This window comes from Sciurus carolinensis, chromosome 5 (assembly GCF_902686445.1).
Source record: "Sciurus carolinensis chromosome 5, mSciCar1.2, whole genome shotgun sequence".
NCBI classification, from domain to species: Eukaryota; Metazoa; Chordata; class Mammalia; order Rodentia; family Sciuridae; genus Sciurus; species Sciurus carolinensis.
In genome coordinates, this window is record NC_062217.1 from 56,269,855 (window position 1) to 56,291,555 (window position 21,701).

The window sequence follows — 21,701 nt, forward strand, 5'->3', positions numbered from 1 at the left end:
TTCATCAATTTTGTGCAACTTTTTTAGATATCTTGGTGTATTAAGCAATGCCTAACTATATGTGATCTAATTGGACAATGATTTATCATACTAAATAAAATTAGAATGTATTTAAGTTAAAAATAATTTACATTTTTTTGTCTTTTCAAAGCCATTAGGTTTATGTTTTTATCTAGCTTCAAATATGGTAAATGAGTTGCAAGTTAACACATTTCTTAAATCAGTGTTATATCCCAATAACCAAAATAATATAAACACCTAAAACTTGTTAGAAAATTCAAGATCTCTCTACCACATTACCTAATGACCTCAGAAATATCTCTAAATTTTCTCCAGACTCATAGTAAAAATAGAAGTCAAATGGGGTTCTTTAAATCTCTTTCTTGGGTCACAATTAGATGATGATAGTAAGCAAATATAAAATATTGGGATATAGTAGTTCTCTGAAATACACACATTTCTGATATAGATTGCAGAGAAATTGATCTAGGTATATAGCCAATCTATATGCTTGATTTTTCTGTTTGGTTATGGTATTTCAACCCAGCGTCTTGCTTATGCTGAGTACATGTGCTATCATTGGATCACATCTCCATCTCCTACTGATCTGAATTCCATTATTTGAAGGGATAAATAAATGTAAATATCTAATTTTACTAGCACTGAATGATCTTTCATACAAATACAAAATAACTTTAAACTTTTTAGTTCTTTAAAGAATCTTACAGTTTGAAATATTGTGCACCGATCTTGGATTATAATGTATGACAAGAATATGTTGAGGTAAATTTTTATCATTATTAGGACCACTTGGCATAACATCAGTTATTGAATTAAATAGTACCACTCCCTTAAGAGGTAAGGATCTCACTGGATAGTTTACCCAGTCACTTTTCATAAGAGTCAGAACAATGCTTTCTAATTTATCATGAAATGCATCTTATTGTTACTTCCTGCATTGGAAGATATTTTTGACCTATGCTGCCAACAATCCTTCTCTTATGTGATTTATAAGCAATGTTGACAGATAACAAGTAAACCTATTAAATTACAGAAGAATAATGAAGATATTATGTATTCAACCCTATGCTGTATATTGATAATATATCAACCCTATACTATATATTGATAAAATCCCTATTAATATCTATATTTTTCTATAGGCTTTCATGATAATAAAAATTTGCATTATAGGGTGATAAATAACTTGGTATTGGAATGGCTACTTTAATAGTAATTATATGTTGAGTTTTATTATAAATTATAAATGTATATGTACATACATACACAAATATTCTGTTATATCCCTTTTCCAAATATTAATTTTGGAAACATTTCCCTCCAAGTCACTTTTTATGTGATTTTCAAAAATAAATTTCAATTTTTTGTTTGTTTGTTTTGGTACTAGGAATTGAACTCAGGGGCACTTGACCACTAAATCACATCCCCAGCTCTATTTTGTATTTTATTTAGAGACAGAGTCTCACTGAGTTGCTTAGTGCCTCAATTTTACTGAGGCTGGCTTTGAACTCATGATCCTCCTGCCTCAGCTTCCCAAGATGCTGGGATTATAGGCTTGTGCCACTGTACCCAGCTAAATTTCAATTTATGATGATGTTAAATTTGTCAATTTTTATTTACATATTTTACTCCTAGTGCCACTAACATTTGCCTAAAACAAAATCACAAATACTTTCTCCATTCTCTTGTAGAAATTTTATAGTTTCACAGGTCTGAATTTAAGTGCATGATATATTTTTCAGTTTAGTTAAGGGTCAAGACTCTTTAGCTTTCATAATAAATATTTGAATTTTTTTAGTGCTATTTGTTGAAATATTATTGTTTATGGTCTTGCCTAGGTATTTTTCTTTTAGTATCTGTGTCTGGTTTCAGAATCACTAATGGACTTCAAATATCTGGGCTTATAGTAGGGTTGAATTATGAGAATTTTTCTCAATGTTATTACTTTAATCTCAGTTTTAAACCAACTTTCTGTGACTTCATAACAAAGTCAATCTTTCTTTAAGCTCTTTTCCTCCCTACAGTTACCAAATTGCCTGCTATTGCCCAAACCATTTGCCAGCTTATCAAACAACATTACCCTATGTAAATTTATGATTACACAAATGGTATGCCTTTACGCCATGTACAAACAGAGAAATAACATGTATCCCATTTGTTTACAATTAAAAAAAAAGATTATATGGAAAAAAAAAATAATGGGAAGCACGTATGCAATAGAAAGCAGTAGTGATTGTCCCACACATAATACAGACATGAAGGCATTTATATAAGTATTAGATCATTTGTATGCCTTAAGTATAGCAATGTAAAAAGCTCATGGAACCATGAATATTAAAGACTATAATTTTAGGGTATTTGGGTTCATAACTAATTATGAATTTCTTAAATAGAAAATTATTCAGTACCATCATGTCCAATATATTTCCAAAATGCTTATTTAGTAAAATTGCTGACTTTGAAAAATACCTACTGCCTTCTATTGCATAGAAGCTACAAAACTCTTCTATGAGTTGTTCTTATGTAATCTTATTCTAATCAAGATAAAATATTATTGCAGTGCTTATATATTACCTTACTAACATTAGCAACTATTATTCATAACATGAAGCATTAGAGAATATATCCAGTAAGGAGAGAAAATTATTTTATTTTATAAGTTGAGATAGAATTAGTCTGACACCTCAAAACTCCAAAGGATAGTGAAAGCATTACAGAAAAAAATGAGATATTTTATTACCATAACTATGGAACATATGCAAATGACTTTTGATGATTACTTTCAGGTTTTGAGATAAAAATCTTAAGATTGCAACAAATAATTAAAACAGATAAAATCTTGGCTTCCTTGAGGGAAATGGAAGGATGAAACAGAATGGTAGTGACTGCAAATTCACCGTACAGCTCTTCCTCCATCCTCCTGGAGTGGAGATTGAAACCCTGACTCAGTTTCCCAAACTGCACAAAGTGACAGTCACTGACCAACAGATAAACAACAGCTGTGAATGAAGTACATTGATTACCAAGCACCAATACTTTAGAGTCATCACCTCTCATAATCTTAACAATCTCATTGACTATGTAGCATTGCCTCTATTGTGTACATGAAGATGCTGAAGCCCAGAAAGGATAAACGACTTTCCTCAAAGTTAACACGTGAATTACATTTATTGATTTCCTGATGTTGAACCAACCTTGCATTCCTCGGATGAAACCCACTTGATCATGGTGCACTATCTTTTTAATATGTTTTTGTATGCAATTTGCTAAAATTTTGTTGAGAATTTTTGCGTCGATGTTCATTAAGGATATTGGTCTGAAATTTTCTTTCCTCGATGTGTCTCTGTCTGGTTTAGGTATCAGGGTGATATTGGCTTCATAGAATGAGTTTGGGAGGGTTCACTCCTCTTCTGTTTTATGGAATACTTTGAGAAGTATTGGAAAGAGTTCTTCTTTAAAGGTTTTGTAGAACTTGACTGAGAACCCATCTGGTCCTGGACTTTTCTTTGTTGGAAGGCTTTTGATGACTTCTTCTATTTCATTACTTGAAATTGGTCTATTTAAATTGTGTATGTCCTCCTCGTTCAGTTTAGGCAATTCATATGTCTCTAGAAACCTGTTGATGTCTCCGAAATTTCCTATTTTGTTGGAGTATAGATTTTCAAAATAGCTTCTAATTATGTTTTTTATTTCAGTCGTGTCTGTTGTGATATTTCCTTGTTCATTCCGAATTTTAGTGATTTGGGTTTTCTCTCATCTTCTCTTTGTTAGTGTGACTAAAGGTTTATCAATTTTGTTTATTTTTTCGAAGAACCAACTATTTATTTTGTAAATTTTTTGTATTGTTTCTTTTGTTTCAATTTCGTTGATTTCAGCTCTGAGTTTAACTATTTCCAATCGATAATGGGCTAAGGAAATGAATAGACACTTCACAGAAGAAGATCTACAAGCAATCAACAAACATATGGAAAAATGTTCAACATCTCTAGTAATAAGAGAAATGCAAATCAAAACCACCCTAAGATTCCATCTCACCCCAATTAGAATGGCGATTATCAAGAATACAAGCAACAACAGGTTTTGGCGAGGATGTGAGGAGAAAGGTACACTTATACATTGCTGGTGGGGCTGCAAATTAGTGCAGCCACTCTGGAAAGCAGTGTGGAGACTCTTTAGAAAACGTGGAATGGAACCACCATTTGACCCAGCTATCCCACTCCTTGGCCTATACCCAAAGGACTTAAAATCAGCATATTACAGTGATACAGCCACATCAATGTTCATAGCTGCTCAGTTCACAATAGCCAGATTGTGGAACCAACCTAGATGTCCTTCAATTGATGAATGGATAAAGAAACTGTGGTATATATATACAATGGAATATTACTCAGCCATAAAGAATGATAAAATTATGGCATTTGCAGGCAAGTGGATGAAATTTGAGAATATCATGCTAAGTGAGATAAGCCAATCTCAAAAAACCAAAGGACAAATGATATCGCTAATAAATGGATGATGACACATAATGGGGGGTGGGAGGGGTTAGTGTTAGGGTTAGAGTTAGGGTTAGGGAGGGGGGCAAGAATGGAGGAAGGAAGGACTGTATAGAGGGAAAAGAGGGGTGGGAGGGGTGGGGGGGAAGGGAAAAAATAACAGAATGAATCAAACAACATTACCCTATGTAAATTTATGATTACACAAATGGTATGCCTTTATGGCATGTACAGAGAAACAACATGTATCCCATTTGTTTACAATTAAAAAAAAAAAAAAAAAGTTAACACGTTAAAGTTCCGGGGATGGCTAAAGGTCAACCTGGTGTTAAAACTCATGCTATTGTCATTATAATATGCTGCCTCTTGGCTCTTACAGATAGACATTAGTGAAAATAATTACAAAAACAAAAGTTCAAATTCAAAGCTGATAAATATTAAACTAATGGCATATACTGTTTTAAGAGTCTAACACGAAATGCCTTAACCAACTCACAGAGGTCATAGATGGTGTCCTTTAAAGATATGCTTTTAAAAAATAGTTTTCATCTGAAAATTTATTCTGATATGAGAATTCATCTTGTATATGTTCATTTCTTTTCTGTTCTCCTTGCCAATTGTACATACCTCCATCTTAGCACATTTCCCCTTGAGTTGCTTCTGTTTATTCCTCTGAACTCAAAAATGAATGCTTAGAAGAGAGGTACAATATATTTTTTCCATGAATCTTTACATTACCCAGCCTAGAACATTGCACATAGTAGTTATTTGCTACATCGCTCTTAATTTTCAATGTTTAAAAGACCTATAAGCCAGTTAAAACCATAGCTCTCTGAAGTCTCCTGGTGATAAGATTAGTTCCTATTTCACAAAATAAATGTGAAGTCTAGGAATCACTCTCATCAGTCATATGCCATTTCTATACAAATTATTCTGTGAAGGATAATTTCCCAAATCCAATTTATGAAGTTAATTCCTCAGTATTTAACAATGTATTAGTTTTATGTGATTCTCCAAAGATACCTGGCTGTACTTTAGATCTTTAAAATATTAATCTTTAGATCAGATGCTTTTCCTGAGTTTGAGAAACTATATTTCTAAGAGACTGATAGATATTTTTTGACTTTTTAAAGATACAATAAACTTCAAAACAAAATCAGTTACTGAATACATTTTTCCTTCCTATCAAACACCTCCAATTTTGTATTCAATATTTCAGTCAAGGTTACCCCAATCAACACAGTCTTCTGAGTGTACAGTCTTGCCATTATCCTTATCCTTTATAAAATTCATAACTATGTTTTATCTAACTCTTATTCAAGAGGAGGTAAATTTTTTTTCAATGAATTTTAGTGATGCTAATTTAACCTTCATTTTATTTACTTGTTGACCTCATATATAATGTTTATGGATCGATCCACCTCACCATCAAATCTCATGAAATCCTAATACATCCACCCAAACACTGTAACAACTATTTGAAGCATATTAAATGTTGAAAACAATGAATATTTTCTCCTTAAGTTAATAGTTTCTGAGATCTTTTTTAGTATATGCAATTTATTAAACATACTCTCCAAACTTTTCTTCTGAACTTCCTCTTGTCACTTATCACTGACCCAGCTATAGTTCTGTTTTAAAAAAAAGAAATGTCTTGCTTGTTTTTTAATGTTGTATATGCTTAGAGAATCAGCATTATATTTTTCTATGCTTGGAAGGCAGTTTTCACCTCCTGTGGCTGTTAAGTTCCTTCTCAGCTTTCAAGAGCTAGCTTAAATATGGTCTCCTCAGCTAAGAATTTCATAGACTTTCTCAGAAAAAAATGATTCATCTATTTTGCTGGTAGAAAGTTTTACATGTGTTATTTTAGATTTATCTGTACTTATAACTTTATCTAACTTTCTCCCTGACCCTATCCAGACCTCCAAGGGCTGTATGTTTATTGTAGGTGTCTACTCAATTCTCAATAATAGCGCCATACATATTAAGGTATCATTGACATAAAACTAGTCGTACTGATATGCTATTCCAAAACACAACTTGGTTTATTGTTTTCTACACATGACTTTGTCAGGTTTTGAACTCTTCAAGGCTTAAGCCTAATTACATATGTTATTGTTTCCTTCCCCTGATCATACATCTCATTCTAACTACTATCTGGAGCTCTTTTATTATTAGAATTCTGAATAAGTAAGTTTAATAAAAAGAATTGTTGCTGGGCATGGTGGTCCACCCCTGTAATCCCAGAGGCTTGGGAGACTGAGGCAGGAGGATCGCCAAGTTCAAAGCCAGCCTCAGCAACAGTGAGGCACTAAGCAACTCAGTGAGACCCTTTCTCTAAATAAAATATAAAAAAGGGTTGGGGATGTGGCTCAGTGGTTCAGTGCCCCTGAGTTCAATCCCTGATAAACCCCCTACCACAAAAAAAGAAGAATCATTATACTTTTTCTAATGTTCTTCTCCAAATATAAATCCACTATTCTCACAAGTTTGAAATATAGGTTATATTATATTTTCTTTAATAAATATGGGCAAAGAAATAACATTTAAATCATTATGATCAGTTATGAAGAAATCTGTTATTTTATTATTATATAACCATTGTAACATATCCTATGCAAAATTATATAATTTTAACACATTTGGTACTCCAAAAACTTATCTGCATGGAATATTTTACTTCAAGTATTACACCTAAAATCATGAAATCTAAGTGCAATACTGATCTCTCTTGAATATTTTAAATGTTGATTACATGTCATAAACTGATAAGCACACATGTATTTGGTTTCACAGTAAATGGCAAATACAGAATAAATAATAACAATAAAGAGAGATGATAATGATAATTAACTTGTACAATGTTTATTTTCTTTCAGATGCTATTAATTCAGTTTTAGATGCTATTAATTTAGTTTAAACAGTTATCTGTGGGTGATCTGTTTTGAACTAGAGCAGGAGTGCATTATTAAAAAGCATATGACCTAATTGAAATGGTGTCTTATTCATCCTTTTATTCCTACTACCAGGGGCAATTCTTGACTAATACACAGGCAACACTAAATAAATATTTTGGAAATTAAATTTAATTATTCACTTTGGATTGTTAATCAAAGATTTATTTTCTATTAGAAATCAATATAACTCATATATAAACCACTAATAATATCATTGACTTTTATGATTAATTTATAGTATGGATATTTATTCAAAATATTTTGAAGTACAAATATGGTGGGGAAAGAATTCTATAATAGTTTAAGTACTTATGTGATAGTTTGTGATTTTATAGTTATTTGTCTGTAAATTTGGCTGACATGTAGAAAAATTATAAATATAAACATTTAAAAGTAAATATCTCTCTTTAAAATTGCTGTGACATTGTGTCTGTGAGGGCATTTATAAATGTGCATGGGGCTGGAAGTGTGGCTAAGTGATGAAGTGCTTCCAGAGCATTATCAAGAAGACCAAGGCAGGGCTCCATCCTCAGGACCACAAGATGAATTTATATGTGTGAAAGAATTACCTTCTTTAATTTAAGTTCAGGGACTATCTTCTGAACTCAATAATGAGTTTGGAATATTCTGTTTAGGTGCCTCCACACCTAATTTATTATGGTACATTTGTTTGATCATAGTTAAAATGTAATTTTACTGCTTGGTGACATGTTTTCTAGAAGTATTAAATAGATTTGCTGCTTAGGAGTGAATTACTTTTTTATATACAGGTTGTCAGGAACTTTCTAGGCAGGGAAGGATATGTTTTGATCATCATCATCATTATTTTTTCAACAAAGAAGGAAGAAAGGGAGAAACCCAGAAGGTAGTTAGAAAGCAAGACTTGATAAATTCAGAATATGAACTCCTATTTGCTGTTGTAATTTTGCAAAGATGTTTTAGCTACTGAATCATTAAAACTAATACTAATTTAATTTATATCATGAAGTTTTCTACAAAGATAGATTTACTTCAAATTTTAGTTTGCCATGTTACTTCTAAACTGTTCATTAAGTTTTGACAATAATGTGAAAGATGTTGGGGAACAGAGAAAGTATGGTTGTAGGATGAATAAAATCAGTAGTATTTTCAGTGCTCAGTAAGTGTATTATCAGTCCAATTCCCTCAGGGTAAATTCTGCTCTCAAATGGAATTAAAAGATGTAAGATTTTCTAGACTCTCTCTCTTTAGGATGACCTTGAGAAAAAACACTAATTCATCCAATATGGGACCATGCTCTTGGACAGGCAGTCATATATGTTCATATTTATAGCAGTCTCCCTAAGCATCACCTTCAAGGAGATATTTGAATTTTGCCTGAAGTAAAACATCAGTGCTTTCATCCAAACTCTCTGGTTTATTTCCTATTTTCTGTTGTTCTATTACTCCCAGGCACTTCTCTGTAAATAACATATATGTTCCACTTCCCTAATATTTAATGTGAATTTGCTCACTATAATTTCTTTTTGATTTTTTTCCCCCTTAACACCTATATAATATAAAGGAAAAGGTTTTTGGTTTAGCCTCTATATTAGATTTCAGTTCAACATAAGTGAAAAAAACTAGGAAGAAAACAATTATTTAAATGATGTAGACAAACTTTTCTTTCTCATGCAAAAATATGGGTAAATGGCAGCATTGTTAAGATGTTCATGATGTAGGTAATACTTAGTGCTCATTACTCTGCATTCTTTCCTTGAGAATGGCCTTGAAATCATGGTCCATAGTGGCCTTTCCTACTATTATCCACATTTCGGTCACCAGGAAGGAACAAGATATAGAGAAAGATAAACATTACATACATCTGAGCCACTTATACCTCAATAAATCTCATTGGCTGCAAAGTCCAATATAGCTGGAACAGAGGTTTAGAAATGTTTATTTGTGGTGTCAAGGTGCTCAGTTGAAATATGTGCAATATAGAAATTCCATCAAAATCCGTCATATTTTTTCTGTGTAGTGAAAATATGTGGTAAGCCCAGAGGGAAAACAGAAAGTGATACCACATGCTTGAAATTAATCATACCTAAAGAAATGCCAATTCATAAAAATTGTTCCACTTTTCAAGGTTATCACTAACACTTACAGTTTGAAATTAATGGGTCTATTCCGTTTCCATCTTACTTGACCTATTTCTATTTCCTTTTTTTCTTTTTGTATTTTGTCTCTCAACTTTTAAAAATTTAGTTGTGTTTCAGGACTTAGTCTTTGGAACTCTTCTATTATTTATATTTACTATCTTGATAATTTTTTTTAGCCTTGTGTCTTTAAAGATGACCAATATCTCCTCTAATTTCATTTTTCATATATTCAGCTATGGACTCCTATATATACCATTGAATCTGATAGCCCAGTTTTTTGGTTGTTGTTGTTTGTTTGTTTGTTTTGGTAGCAGGGATTAAACCCAGAGGCACTTAACCACTGAGCAACATTTCCAGATCCTTTTTATTTTTTCTTTGAGAAGGGCCTCACTAAGTTGCTTAGGGCCTCACCAAGTTGCTGAGGCTGACTTTGAACTTGTGATCCTCCTGCCTCAGCCTCCTGAGCTGCTGGGAGATAGACCAATCTTAACATGACTGTACTGACCTCCTGTCTGTTTCCTAAAAATTAATTCTTCTAATATTTTCCCAACTCAGCTAATGGCAACTCCATTCTTGCCATTCTATAGGGAGGAAAAAAATCTTTTCAGAATGTTTTGCTTTTCTCTTTATCTACTCTCTATAGACATTTTATCAGCAATTACAAATGGCACAAAATAAAATACATAAAAATCTAAAACATTATGTTGTTTTAGTCATAGTTGACCATGTTACTTTCAACCTGTGGTAAGAAAGGAACTCATGATGGAAGTGCATGCAGGAGCAAAACTGCTCACCTCATAGCTGGGAGTAAAAGAAGAGGCAGAGGCTGGAGTCCCACCACCCTCCTCATTCAAAGTCACCCTCCACTAAGACACACCTATTACAGATCCCCATATCCCCCAGTAGTATCACACTGTGAACCTTGCCTTTACCATGTGGATCTTAGGGAAACATGTAGAATCCAAATTACATCAAGGTCTAAAGTTAGGCTGATTATTTAAGATCTTTCTTCTTCCTAGTAATTAAAGTTACTAATGTGTTACTATTTCTCCCTTCAGTTCTCTTAATGGTTTCTTTATGTATTCTGATGCTCTGATATTGGGTGCTTTTAGTCAACTTTTTCGCTGCTGTGATTAAATGACCTCACCAGCACAATTATAGAGAAGGAAAAGTTTATTTGAGGGCTCATGTTTCAGATTTCTTAGTCCATAGAAGGCTGGCTCCATTCCTTGGGGCTTGAGGTGAGACTGAACATCATGGTGGAGTATGTGGCAGAGGGAAGCAGCTCATATGAGATCAGGAAGCAGAGAGAAAGACTCTATTCAACAGATACAAATATATACCAAAAGCCACACCCCAATTCCTACACCCTACCACTTCAGTTACCACTCTGCTTATCTCTATCAGGGAATTAAATCACTGATTAAATTAAGACTCTCAAAACCCAATCATTTCTCCTCTGAACATTCTTCCATTGTCTCACACGGGCGCTATTTGCAGACACCTCACATCCAAACCATAACATATGTTTTCCGCATATTGTAGCAGTGGTCTCTTAAATGATCTCATGATTCCAAAATTGCCCTCATAGTTTATGTTAAATAGTCACCAGAGTACTAATGTAAGCCAAGTCAAGTGGTCTTTTTGCTGCTTATATTGCAGTGGTCTCACATTTTATTCAGACTAAACTTTCGAGTGCTTAAAACAACCTCCAAGACTTTCCCACATCCATGATTACTTCCATCTGTTTACTTCTTTCCTCTTTCAGACCCAAATACATTGACCATCTCTATTTCCTGGATACAGCTATCAGTACACTCTTGTTAGGAGAATTTTACTCTGTATAAATCCTCTGTCTACAATGATAATCACTTCTTTCTGCATCTTCAGCAGTTTTTCCTCCTTCAAATGTCATATACTCAATTAGGCTTGCTTTCATCATTATTTAAAATACCAACAGTTACTAAGTACTCCTAACCTTACTTTATCTTTATTTTATTCCTATAGAACTTCCAATGTTATGAACAGACTTGATAAGTTTGCTCTTACACTTGTTGCTTACTACCTATTATTTATATTTCTCCAAAAGAATGCAAACTTCATAAACACAGGAGATTTTTGGTATATATGTATTATTTGTTTGATGAATAAATGACTAAGCAAAAAATGAAATTAATTAATTTACCCCAAATAATAGTCTGTAAGAGACAAGGAACTTCCCCTTTATTAATAGGTAGAAAGAACTAATCAAATATAAATAAATAAAAGAGCCAAAGTAAGTCCAGTAGAGGAAGGAGAATGAGAGAGGGGAAAAGAGTGCAGGGTTGTGGGAGACAGAAAAGGGGAGAATCATGAACTGAAATTGAATTCCATGCATGTACGAGTTTGTTAGGATGAACTCAACTACTATATATCACTATAAAGCTCTAATAAAAAAAATGAGGTTTTAAAGCATTTCAGAAGTCAGATTCAAATTTTGATAATTTAAAGATAAAATTAGAGATTCAGTATCATTAAATTATTATAAATCATAAAAATGAATTCAAATTATATTTTTCTTCTAAAATTTAATATATTGCATTATTACATTAGCCAACATGGAGGTAAGAAATGAAAATGCAAATATATAAAAAATGTTTAGTGGAATCTTGCTTTCATCAGGGAAGGATGATGAGTTGATCCTTGGACAACTATATTTGTACTCAGTAGATCAATATGTTCTGTAACACTATCCTTATATTATATAGCAAAATCCTCAGTCACCAATTCCATATTTATGAAAGAGTATTCTCATGACAAAGCACTATGTGGTATTTATAAATTAAATTTTAAATTATTAAAATAAATTTCTTAAGTGGCAGCCTCATATATTTTCTCTTCATTTGAACTAGAATTCCTGCTTCTGATTTTGCTGAAATGTGTGCCCTAGACTTACAAAACTAATGTAGAGACCTAAGTGTATGGACTGAATCTATGCCTAGGCAACTAGGGTCTTTGACTTTTATGTTAAGAATAAAGTTAAGGGGAGAGGATGAAGGACTTTCATGCAGAAGGATAAACATGGTTTTATCTGCTATTTTGAAAAACTTCTGTGTTTGCTATGTGAAAAATGTAAGACAGGGTAAGAATAGAGGTAGAACACAATGGGTAAGACCATTGCATTAATTTGAGAAGGATATGAATTAAGACTGTGGCAATGGGGACACAGATAAGTTGACAAATAAATAATTTTTTTTCACAGAATTTATAGAACTTTGGAAAACTATATGATACAATGAATTCAAGCATCTTGCATTTTCTATTTCCTGAATTCTCTCTTCTTGAGAGAAGTAACAAGTTACTTATTACAGAAGCTTTAGTATCTTCACAGTGATAATAGTAATTCCTCAGACTTGTTGGGATAATTAACTGAGATTATAATTATAAAGTTATTCACAACATGCCTGACACATAGAACTCAATGAATAATTAATATGCTTACCATTCATATTAACATTAGGTGTTGATTATACATTCAGTGTTAAAATTAGAAAAAAGTCTTAATATTTTGATCTGAATCAAACATAATAAAGTTATTTATCAATAACAGAGAAACTGAAGAAAAGTCAAGTTTAGAGGATTGAGTAAAAATGGAATATACAAAGTTTATGCTGAAAATGCTTTTTCTTTCCTAAAACACATTCCCATAGTACATTATATGTGAGAGTTTTAATTCTGACCTTTCAGAGATTACTAATGGAAGTATTATTAGCTAAAAGCCATAGTAGTCAATTCTGGGTTTTCTCTTACTCATTTCTTTCCAGGTACAGGATCTTTCATCCTCTTGATTCTAGGGATAGCATGAGCACTGTGTCCCAGCAGAATTCTGAGAGAGAGATTAGAGGAGATATTCATTTTCCTCTAAATCACACTTGTCTACCAGACTGGTTGTTTTGTTGTGGTAGACTACATAGCAGTATTCCAACTGTAAATGACAGACATAACTATTCTTTCAGTAGTGTTTATTTGTTTGTTCGTTTGCTTTAATGTAGGATGGAGCAATTTAGAATCATGTAGAAATTCAGATTATGCTAGGCAAAAGGAACCACTATTTTATGTTTACAGTAATCTTAAGGTTTCTTAAAATGATGGAGTGTACTGATAAAAGTCAGGGCTGCGGGAATGAGAAAGATTGCTTAGCAAACAAAATAAAACAAACAACAAATCATCAAGAGTATAAAAACAAAAATTCCTGATTTTTGTCCTTTCCTCAAATATGCAGGTAGCAGCATTTTCTCTTTCAAGTACCTTCCAATTTGCCAAACAAAAATCTTAGTGTTATCCTTAACTCCTTATTTTGTCTCTCATCACATATTCAATTTATCGACAGATATTATTGATTTCATCTTCAAATTATAGTCAAAATCTGATTACTTTTATCACCTTCACAACTATCACTCTGGTCCTGGACTCCTGTATCTCTAGTCTGGATTAGTATAATGACTTTCTGTCTTAATTATGTTTCTATATTTGGCTTCTTAGTCTATTCTTCATACATTAAGGTATCATTTTAAAATATAAATCTTATTTAATTATTTCTCTGCTCCAAACTTTGCAATTTGTCTTCTCACTTCCTTCAAAATTACAGTTATAGATTGACAAGTCCCTCAAATCATATATATTCCATTCACTTTCCTGATTTTAATTTCTACTACCCTCCTGCTTCAGTCAACCTTGCCTCCACTATTCCCCTTTACTCACTTTGGGCAGACATCCGTCTTAGGACCTTTTCTCTTGCTGCCTTCTCTTCCTGAAACACTCCTCTGTGAAATACCCATCAGAATCAATATCCATTATTTATTCAGTAGTTGCTCAAATATCACCTTCCATATGAAACTCACCCTGATTATTCTTGGTAAAGTGTTAGCTTCCATGTTAGGCCTACTCTGTTTCTCTTACCCTGAGGCAGCTTCTTACCTATAGAACGTAGTCCATCTCAACACACTATACTATATAAGCATTTAAATTTTTAAGATTAATATTTAATATTTTGTATTCAATCCTTGAGTAAACTCTATGAGAACTCTGAACTTTATATTGTTTACTGACAGGTACAAGTATGTACTAAGGTATCGAGCACAAACATAGTAGTTATTAAAAAATATAACAGTGTCTTAATGAATAAGAGACAACTACATGACAATCATGCAGACATTCTTGTGGGGTTGGCTTCTAAGTGATATGTAAACAAATAAACTGCAACTTGTTAGTTATGTTATGCTAGTTAGAACAACAACCTGTACTTGTGAATATAATTGAAGGTAAAATCAGAGGATAATATAGGTAATTAATTGTAGTAATGTGTTTTAATATATAAAGTCCCATTGTCCTTAGATTCAGTTAATTATATACACCAGGTGTTATTATAGAAGAAGGTTCATACTTATCAAATTATGATGATACAAAAAATGCTATTCAATAATCTGTTCAGTGTACATATTGTCAAATACCATGTAATGAACAATGATATCATGATTTTCATTATTATCTCATTATGCAAAGCAAAAGCAAAGACTGACTCAGTGAGAAGAGTAAAGGCAATTTATTCAGTTTTCTGTGGTAAGGGAGGAAGCCACTGTCACCCACATTTTGGCAGAGTCTCAAAGGCAGGGAGAGGAAGGGGAAAATATTATAGTGGGAAAAACGTCATGGCTTCAGTTAGGCTTGATTGTAGGCTATTGGTATGGGAAAGTTGTAGGCACATAACTAGATGTTAAAGAAACAGAGTGATTGGTTCGAAAGCATTTTTTTTTTTCTTTCACAAATTACCATTAAGTTTAAACTGAGCTAAAAATTAGAAAAACAACCAGTTGTTAAACAAGTCTTGGCCAGTTGGGTCAGTTGACTGAACGGCCTAACTTAAGACTGATTGTTACAGAAATTATTAGCTTGCTGGATTGTTACTACAGATAGTGATCTGACTTTTTACAAGACTGGAATTTTGCAGCCTGGCTTCCTGGGTTGTCTACTATGGTATGTGTTTGGTTTTGTGAGCAAATGATGCACCTTATGTTAGAAATATAATTATATATATAGCCACTGTCTCTTTGTGTATTCAGCTCTCAGTAAAATTATGTTATCCTCACAAAAATCTGTATATATTTCATACTTATCTAGTCCTCATTTTATTGGTGAGATATGAAGGGTAGCAGTGTGGAGATTTGTCTTTGGTCATACAGTTAAAAAGTGGTAATAATTTGATTAAAATCAAGATTTATTTTACTTACGAGTCTTAAAAATTTTATTAAAACTCAAAAATCATATACTATCTGAATGACCTGTATTTCAAAAGATATTTAAAGCCTGATACGGAAATTTCTCATAAATGTTATGTAACAGAATTATTGTGATACAGGGAAATATAAAAGAACTAAGAACCATTAGAAATATTCAAACTAAAATGATACTTATGTATGTAGCATACATATTCATATGTATTTAAATATCTTTATAGTTACATAGATAACAATGTCAGTTTATTTATTTATGTACAAATGGGATCATAACTAAATTTAAATAAATGTGACATTTATTATATTCTTTCAATGACTTTTTAAACAAATAATCTTAATTATCACATTTCAAAAGGATGTAAGAAGTTTTGTTTTTTGTGCATTATATCTATTTTCTTTTTTTTTATTGTAAACAAATGGGATACATGTTGTTTCTCTGTTTGTACATAGAGTAAAGGCATACATTTGTGTTATCATAAATTTACATAGGGTGATGTTGGTTGATTCATTCTGTTATTTTTCCCCTTCCCCCCACCCCTCCCATTCCTCTTTTCCCTCTATACACTCCTTCCTTCCTCCATTCTTGCTCCCCTCCCTACCCCTCACTCTAACACTAAAACTAACCCCTCCCACGCCCCATTATGTATCATCATCCACTTATTAGCGATATCATTTGTCTTTTGGTTTTTTGAGATTGGCTTATCTCACTTACATGATATTCTCCAATTTCGTCCATTTGCCTGAAAATGCCATCATTTTATCATTCTTTATGGCTGAGTAATATTCCATTGTATATATATGCCACAGTTTCTTTATCCATTCATCAACCGAAGGGCATCTAGGTTGGTTCCACAATCTGGCTATGGTGAATTGAGCAGCAATGAACATTGATGTGGCTGTATCTCTGTAGTATGCTGATTGTAAGTCCTTTGGGTATAGGCCAAGGAGTGGGATAGCTGGGTCAAATGATAGTTCCATTCCAAGTTTTCTAAGGAATCTCCATACTGCCTTCCAGAGTGGCTGCACTAATTTGCAACCCCACCAGCAATGTATGAGTGTACCTTTCTCCCCACATCCTCGCCAACACCTGTTGTTGCTTGTATTCTTGATAATTGCCATTCTGATTGGGGTGCGATGGAATCTTAGGGTGGTTTTGATTTGCATTTCTCTTATTACTAGAGATGTTGAACATTTTTCCATATGTTTGTTGATTGTTTGTAGGTCTTCTTCTGTGAAGTGTCTGTTCATTTCCTTAGACCATTTGTCGATTGGGTTATTTATAGTCCTGGTGTTGAGTTTTTTGAGTTCTTTATAGATTCTGGAGATTAGTGCTCTATCTGAAGTATGATTGGCAAAGATTTTCTCCCACTCTGTAGGCTCTTTCTTTGCATTGCTGATAGTTTCCTTTGCTGAGAGAAAGCTTTTTAGTTTGAATCTATCCCAGTTGTTGATTCTTGCTTTTATTTCTTGTGCTATGGGAGTCCTGTTGAGGAAGTCTGGTCCTAAGCCGACATGTTGAAGATCTGGACCTACTTTTTCTTCTATAAGATGCAGGGTCTCTGGTCTGATTCCGAGGTCCTTAATCCATTTTGAGTTTAGTTTCGTGCATGGTGAGAGATATGGGTTTAGTTTCATTCTGTTGCATATGGATTTCCAATTCTCCCTGCACCATTTGTTGAAGAGGCTATCTTTTCTCCATTGCATATTTTTGGCCCCTTTGTCTAGTATGAGAAAATTATATTTATTTGGGTTTGTGTCCGTGTCCTCTATTCTGTACCATTGATCTACCTGTCTATTTTGGTACCAATACCATGCTGTTTTTGTTACTATTGCTTTGTAGTAGAGTTGAAGATCTGGTATTGCAATACCCCCTGCTTCATTTTTCCTGCGAAGGATTGCTTTAGCAATTCTGGGTTTCTTATTCTTCCAGATGAATTTCATGATTGCTTGTTCTATTTTTGTAAGATACATCATTGGAATTTTAATTGGAATTGCATTGAATCTATATAGCACTTTTGGTAGTATGGCCATTTTGACAATATTAATTCTGCCTATTCAGGAACATGGGAGATCTTTCCATCTTCTACGGTGTTCTTTAATTTCTCTCTTTAGTGTTCTGTAGTTCTCATTGTAGAGGTCTTTCACCTCTTTTGTGAGATTGATTCCCAAGTATTTTATTTTTTCGAGGCTATTGTGAATGGGGTAGTTTTCCTAACTTCTCTTTCTTTTTATACATAAGATTCATCACTTATGTATAAAAATGCATTAGATTCATGAGCATTGATCTTATATCCCGCTACTTTACTAAATTCACTTATGAGTTCTAAGAGTTTTCTGGTGGAATTACCTGGTTCCTCTAAGTATATAATCATATCATCAGCAAATAGGGATAGTTTGAGTTCTTCTTTTCGAATTCGTATCCCTTTAATTTCTTTGGTCTGTCTAATTGCTCTACAGTTTCAAGGACGATATTGAATAGGAGTGGTGAGAGAGGGCATCCCTGCCTTGTTCCAGATTTTAGGGGGAATGCTTTCAGTTTTTCACCATTAAGAATGATATTAGCCATGGGCTTAGCTTAGATAGCCTTTACAATGTTAAGGAACGTTCCCACTATCCCTATTTTTTCTAGTGTTTTGAGCATGAAGGGGTGCTGTAATTTATCAAATGCTTTTTCTGCATCTATTGAAATAATCATGTGATTCTTGACTTTAAGTCTGTTGATATGGTGAATTACATTTATTGATATCCTGATGGTGAACCAACCTTGCATCCCTGGGATGAAAACCACTTGATCATGGTGCACTATCTTTTTAATATGTTTTTGTATGCAATTTGCTAAAATTTTGTTGAGAATTTTTGCGTCGATGTTCATTAAGGATATTGGTCTGAAATTTTCTTTCCTCAATGTGTCTCTGTCTGGTTTAGGTATCAGGGTGATATTGGCTTCGTAGAATGAGTTTGGGAGGGTTCCTTCCTCTTCTATTTCATGGAATACTTTGAAAAGAATTGGAATGAGCTCTTCTTTAAAGGTTTTGTAGAACTCGGCTGAGAAACCATCAGGTCCTGGACTTTTCTTTGTTGGTAGGCTTTTGATGACTTCTTCTATTTCATTACTTGAAATTGGTCTATTTAAATTGTGTATGTCCTCCTCATTTAGTTTAGGCAATTCATACGTCTCTAGAATCTTGTTGATATCTTCGAGGTGTTCTGTTTTGTTGGAGTATAGATTTTCAAAATAGCTTCTAATTATGTTTTGTATTTCAGTCGTGTCTGTTGTGATATTTCCTTGTTCATTTTGAATTTTGATGATTTGGGTTCTCTCTCGTCTTCTCTTTGTTAGTGTGGCTAAAGGTTTATCAATTTTGTTTATTTTTTCGAAGAACCAACTATTTATTTTGTCAATTTTTTGTATTGTTTCTTTTGTTTCAATTTCGTTGATTTCAGCTCTGAGTTTAACTATTTCCTGTCTTCTCCTACTTTTGGTGTTGGTCTGTTCTTCTTTTTCTAGGGCTTTGAGCTGTAGTGTTTGGTCGTCTATTTGTTGAGTTTTGTTTCTTTTATTGAATGCGCTCCATGAAATAAATTTTCCTCTAAGTACTGCTTTCATAGTGTCCCAGAGATTTTGATATGATGTTTCTTTGTTCTCATTTACCTCTAAGAATTTTTTAATTTCCTTCCTAATATCTTCTGTTATCCTTTCATCATATAATAGCATATTGTTTAATCTCCAGGTGTTGGAGTAATTTCTGTTTTTTACTCTTTCATTTATTTCTAATTTCAATCCATTATGATCTGATAAAATACAAGGAAGTGTCTCTCTCTTCTTGTATTTGCTAACATTAGCTTTGTGGCATAATATATGGTTTATTTTAGAGAAGGATCCATGTGCTCCTGAGAAGAAAGTGTATTCGCTCTTGGTTGGATGGTATATTCTATAAATGTCTGTTAAGTCTAAATTATTGATTGTGTTGTTGAGTTCTATGGTTTCTTTGTTCAATTTTTGTTTGGAAGATCTGTCCGGTGGTGAGAGAGGCATGCTAAAATCACCTAGTATTATTGTATTGTGGTCTATTTGGTTTCTGAGATTGAGAAGGATTTGTTTGACATACATGGGTGAGCCACTGTTTGGGGCATAGATATTTATGATTGTTATGTCTTGCTGATTTATGGTTCCCTTAAGCAGTATGAAATGTCCTTCTTTATCCCTTCTCACTAACTTTGTCTTGAAGTCCACATTATCTGAAATGAGGATGGATACCCCAGCTTTTTTGCTGTGTCCATGTGCATGGTAAGTTTTTTCCCATCCTTTCACCTTTAGTCTTTGGGTATCTCTTTCTAAGAGATGAGTCTCTTGCAGGCAACATATTGTTGGATCTTTCTTTTTTATCCAATCTGCCAGTCTATGTCTTTGATTGATGAATTCAGGCCATTAATATTCAGGGTTATTATTGAGATATGATTTGTATTCCCGGTCATTTGACTCATTTTATTCATTTATTTGTTTATTTTTGACACGACTTGGTTTCTCTTTATTTGAGAGTTCCTTTATATCTCCTCCCTTTGGTGATTTGCTTCTTTGTTTTTCATCTCTTCTTCATGGAATATTTTGCTGAGAATGTTCTGTAATGCTGGTTTTCTTTATGTATATTCTTTAGCTTTTGTTTATCATGGAAGGATTTTATTTTGTCGTCAAATCTGAAGGTAAGTTTTGCTGGGTATAAGATTCTTTGTTGGCATCCATTTTTCTTTTAGGGCTTGAAAAATATTATTCCAGGCCCTTCTAGCTTTTAAGGTCTGGATTGAAAAATCTGTTGATATCCGTATTGGTTTCCCCCTGAATGTAATTTGGTTCTTTTCTCTCACACCCTTTAAGATTCTGTCTTTATTTTGTATGTTAGGTATTTTCATTATAATGTGCCTTGGTGTGGGTCTGTTGTAATTTTGTGTATTTGGAGTCCTATAAGCCTCTTGAACTTGATTTTCCTTTTCATTCTTCAGATTTGGGAAATTTTCTGAAATTATCTCATTGAATAGGTTGTTCATTCCTTTGGTTTGTTTCCTCAATCCCAATAATTCTCACATTTGGCCTTTTCATGATATCCCATAGTTCTTGGAGATTCTGTTCATGATTTCTTACCATCTTCTCTGTTTGTTCAACTTTGTTTTCGAGGTTAAATATTTTGTCTTCAATATCTGAGGTTCTGTCTTCCAGGTGTTCTATCCTATTGGTTGTGCTTTCTATGGAGTTCTTAATTTGGTTTATTGTTTCCTTCATTTCAAGGATTTCTGTTTGTTTTATTTTCAATATCTCTAACTCTTTATTGAAATGGTCTTTTGCTTCCTGTATTTGCTCTTTTAACTGTCGATTGATTGGTGCGTGCATTCAATGCCTGCATTTGCTCTTTCATTTCATCATTTGCTTCCCTAATCATTTTAATTATGTACATTCTGAACTCCCTTTCTGAAATTTCTTCTGCCATGCTGTCATTGGATTTTATTGATGTAACATCCAGATTTGTTTGAGGCATTTTCTTCCCTTGTTTTCTCATGTCGTTCAGGTATCAGTGGACTGCTGAGATGTTGCAGATTTCCTCTATTGACTTATAATGTCCCTGAAGATTGCTGGTGTATCCCCTCTTATCCTTCAGTAGCCTGAAGTCTTAGAGGAAGGTGATACTGCGGTGTTCCCCAAGGAAGCTGCCTCTCTAGGGGTAGTGGTCTTCAGGTGGGGTATATTCCCTGCTAGTGGGCAGAGGTGCCTCTACTTGTTGACCAATGGTCATCCAAAGGGGAACTAGGTTGCAGGCTGAGGCAATGCCTGTTTGGACCTGTGTCTCT